This window comes from Sinocyclocheilus grahami, unplaced genomic scaffold, assembly GCF_001515645.1.
Source record: "Sinocyclocheilus grahami isolate Dianchi unplaced genomic scaffold, SAMN03320097.WGS_v1.1 scaffold465.1, whole genome shotgun sequence".
In the NCBI taxonomy this organism is placed as follows: Eukaryota; Metazoa; Chordata; class Actinopteri; order Cypriniformes; family Cyprinidae; genus Sinocyclocheilus; species Sinocyclocheilus grahami.
The window spans coordinates 1698049-1703233 of record NW_015505644.1 but is presented as its reverse complement, the minus strand read 5'-3'; positions in this window follow the sequence as shown (position 1 = coordinate 1703233).

Here is a 5185-nt window from a genome sequence, read left to right as displayed (position 1 = left end):
ACTGCGTTAGGCTAACCGAGACTTGTCATTTGCACTTATATATTGTTGCTCTTTTGTTAGTTTTGACTGCTTTTATTGTCCTCATTTGTAAGTCGCTTTGGATAAAAGCGTCTGCTAAATGACTAAATAAATAAAAATAATAAAAACATTAACTAAATGTAACGAGACATCAACAGAGTGAGGATCCATTTGCAACTTTATTGAAATCGTAATCAAACAGGCAAGGTCAGACACCAGCAAACACAACAGAGGAGAGAAGCCAAATTGTAGTCAGAGACGTGCAAAAGGGTCGGGGCAGGCAGCAAACAATTAGTAGTCAAAAGCAAGAGTTCGGAAATCAACAGAGAGGCTAGACACGGGCAGAAACGCTCAGAAATGCACACCGGGGCAATACAAGACTTCGCAATGAGGGAGAGTCTGAGAGCTGGTTAAATAGTCCACATAACGAGTGTCAGGTGCAGGAGCAATCAGAGCCAGGTATGTGAGTCTGTGTGTGTGCGTGTAGTCCGGATAAAGTTCAAAACTCAGGAGAGAGCTCCCTCTGGTGGTGAGCGGGAGGCACGGCGGGAGTCTCGTTCGTGACACTAAAAATGACTAGTTGTATTTTTATTAACTAACATTAACAAAGATTAACAAATACTGTAACAAGACTGTATTGCTCATTGTTAGTTAACGATAGTTTAATCATGACAACTCTCGTAAGATTTTAGCATGGTGATGGATATAACAATGTTAATGTATTTGGTCTTGGCGGAATAGTTCTGCTATGCTGCTGCTGATTGGTTATTGCTGTAGTTGGAGATTATTGCTGCTGCTGCAAGCAAGTACAGGAACTTGCTACTGTCAATGCATACATCGATACGGTGCCGTGAGTGAGTATTTAAGACATACTGCTGCTGCACAAATAGCATATAAAATAACCAGTAGCAGATCTATACAGGTGGAGCTGGGGAAGGTGGAGGGTTTCAGAGAAACTCTGAAAGCGCGCTGCAGGAATCTCAAGTGAATGCTAGTCAGCCATATAAATGCAAGACAGTAAGCTCATTGGCTGCATATGCAGCATGAACCAATCAGCTTGTGCCAAGTCGTTTAACTCTCTGAATATCATCAGTTACGTTAACAACCCTTCACCTGCACCATCTAGAGTTTCATGACTAAACTATATATGTAATGCATTGACTAATGTTAAGTAATGGGACCTTATTGTACCTTACAATTACCTTTAATATAATATAATATCATATCATATATCATATCATATCATATCATATATATAAACTTAACCATTCTCCTTTTCAGGGACATTTGTGCTTTTCAAAGCTGGCATTACTACAAGATCTGCCATTTTGCCAGAGATTTTTATCTTCGTCTCTAATTGTATTGCAAATAGACATTACTCAGGGCTTGAACCCGCAGATGTTACGGATGTGAATAACGGAAAAAACAACATGTCTTAATCTGCACTCAGAGCAGGCCACACTCCCTCCAGAAGCGCTGTCACTCTGCTGATAATGGCTGCGTATAAACCTGTGCTAGACAGTGAGGGAGGTTTCCAACACTTCTAATCCCTTAATGATGGAGCCAAAGTGGCTGAGACACTGGCTCAGTTGGACCCAAAGTTTATAATCCTGTTTACCCTTAAACGCAGACTACAGCATCTTCCTCCCAAAGGCCGTCGCTTAGAGGGCCACCACACTGAGGAGAGATCAGGGGAAATGATCTGAAATGTTGTCGTTGAGTGGGTAATGGTTTGGATAAATAAATGTGAGATGTGAGATGGCTTAGGCAGTGTTTTTGGAAGTCAGTCAAATAGTCATAAACTGTCAAGAATTTGATGCAAACACTTGTCTTGAAAATTTATTTCAGTGTACAGTGGCACCTGTACAGAGGAAAATTACTCTGATGTTTCCCTTTCACAGCTCAAGAGACATGCATGTAAAGAATGCAGTTCTTTTAAATACCATAGAAATACTTTGTCTCAGATGTTTTTTTCTAAAATGAAAATGGACACAAATTAAACATTGTTGACATACAGTACAAACATAGATCTATAAAATCAAGGTTGAAATGAGAATTTGCGAAGAAATATTTCATTTTGAAATCTCCCAACTTTTGATTACAGGCTATTTTAAGCACAGTCTGTAGCATTGCTGAGGTATTTTCTGAAAGACGCTTCTTCTTCTTCCGTGTTTATATCCAGTGTTGAGATTGAAAGTATGTTTGTTATTTAATATCTGGTATAATAATGAGTCACTGTGTCAGGCGTTTACATTAAAAAAAAATCTAATTTCAGTAAGTGCTGCACTTTTTTAGTCATCAAAGGATGCTGAAAAATATTTCCACAAAAATATTAAGCAGCACAACTGTTTTCAACATTGATAATGGTAAGAAATCTTTCTTGAGCAGCAAATCAGCATATTAGAATGATTTCTGAAGGATTGTGTGACACTGAAGACTGCAGTAATGATGCTGAAAATACAGCTTTTAATCACAGGAATAAATTACATTTCAAAATATATTCACATAGAAAACTGCTATTTTACATTGCAATCATATTTCACAATATGAATGTTTTTACTGTATTTTTAATCAAATAAAATCAGCCTTGGTAAGCTTGGTAAGACTTCTTTCAAAAACACAAAAGTGAAAACTGTCTCACAGCCAAGTTTGTTTAGTATGGAGCAGTATTCCGGAGTAAGTTTCATCCAACAGTTAACTCCACCCGTACTTGCGTGAGAGTGCAGTCTAGTTAGATTGGCAGGTGTTAGATGAGGTGACTGAGTCATAATCAAGAGCTTTGTTTGTTCTCCGTCACACCTGGGGGTCAGCAGCTCCACCCACTTTGACCTCCACCTGTAGAGATTCAGAAACTTAACGGAGCCGAGAATTCAGATCTCCTGTTCACCCCAGTTCACCGGCACAAGGCAGTGTTTTAAAGGCCAATAACTTCAAAGAAATGTTTCCAATTTCCTCTCAAGTAATCTAGTAATACCGGTCATTAACATGCAGAAGTTGAAAGGCAATAAATTATGACAAGTACTTTGGCAATTACTGGGTAAGGACATTTTACATAATGCATTTTGACAAGGAGACAAAATGAATAAATAAGGTGTGGCTTGACAGCAGGTTCATCTAAAAAACAGCTATCTTTGACATGAGTGACGCAGGCCTGTACAGGTAGCTACTGTGATGGTGCATGTTGTTCACAGAAAAATTCTGTCATTATTTTCACTGAAAAAACCCAGTATGCTTTCTTTTCTTTTCGTTTTATTTTATTGTACTTTACTTTACTTTTTCCTGTGGACCACAAATGGAGAATCAAGCTCCAGAAATGGCAAAGCTGTAATAATATATGACTTCTGATCTGTTTTCTACTTTTAAGTCATATGACACTGAGTGTGAGTTTCAGTGTGATTTCAGTATTCACTGAAAATCTTCCCATCCAGCTTTCAGCTTTCAAACATCATTATCCATTAAATGTATTTGCATACATAAATTAACTGTCAGTTTGGATATACTACGCAGACAATAATCAATGGTGAAAAACCTGGTATTCCAAATTTGGCATGAATGAGATTTCAGAGCTGCAGGAAGATTATCAGTGATTTTTTTTTTTATTCTTAAAATGTATGTACAGTATGTATGTGCATTATGCATACATGCCAAAGCACTTGTCTATTTTTTCTTTGTATTTTATTTTTTCTTTGGATATGGTCAGAAGTCAGAAGCAGTGAAATATCCTTATAAGGAAAGCAGAGGCAGGAAGACTCCTTTTGTATTACACATTCAGGTTTGTAACAACATGAGGGTGACTTAATAATGTCATAAATTAATTTATCACTTTAACAATGTCAAAATTATTTGGCTTTTTTCAAGACTTAAAAAAGGTTTGCTTGTTACTCTGTTGACAATAATAACAACAGCGCACATTTCATTCTCTCTGCCAATTGACCAACATATTTAACATATTTAAGAAGAGAATGGCATTGAAGCCAATCCCATAAATGTTTTTTACATGACATCACAACACATTCCCATGTGTTTACGCGTACAATATCAGAGGTCGCCTTTGATGGGTAAATTAGGGTGTAACAGAGAACATATTTTGGTGAAGTGAGGATATTGATACGAACAGACAGAAATGGATAGACGCTGAAAATTCCAGAGTTTCTCTGGAGCCGGGCCAAGTGGGTGGCATTAGGTGAACCCATGCTCTGTATGGAGGAGAACTCCTGTATCACAGGCCACACTTATCTCTCAAACCAAAACAATGTCACCACACAGATTACTATTATTAAGTGGCATGACATTGCTGTGGAGATAGAAATATGCGGGTGGTTATGCCCTGCTTGGGTGGATCTGCAAGCTTCAACTGAAAGAAAGGGGCCACATCCAGAACGAGTTTGATCTCAAAGTCAGACTTCACCGGACAGGTTTGAGTTTTAGATAATAGCTGAAACTGGTTTGAATCGTTTCAACTGGGAAGTGGAGAATTTCTGTCATCTGACTGATGTTTGAAATAATAAATAATTTCCACCAGTCATACAACAAATGGGAACGGATGCTTAAAATAAACATTCTTGCAGCAACATCAGTGTATGCAGTAAGACAAGTAAGAGCATTTATATTATATTATATTATATTATATTATATTATATGCTCATGAATATCTGTTAAATAGCCATACAGCCATATAATATAATATAATATAATATTTGTCTATAAAAATATATAATTGTCTTGTGTTTAAGTTTACATTTAAATGGCATCATATTCAAAAAATATTAAAAGTTTTTTTATGTTCAGGAGACAAATATTTGGTCACACAAGTTGGTTTAGTTTGGGGACCAACTGCCATTAACTAACTATTAACTACAACTTTTGTCTCAATAAACTCCTAATTGGCTGCTTATTAGTTAGTAAGGTAGTTGTGAAGTTTAGGTCTTGGGTAGAGATTAAGGGATCTAAAATATGCAGAGTAAGGCATTAATATGTGCTTTATAAGCACTAATAAACAGCCAATATGCTAGTAATATGCATACTAATAAGCAACTAGATAATAATGAGAATGAAGATTTTGGACCCTAAACAAAAGGGTTACCAAATATTTATACGTCTCATTTCAACATCCCTGTAACAAACACGTCCTACTGCTATTCATGTAATCCACATACTTACCGATACA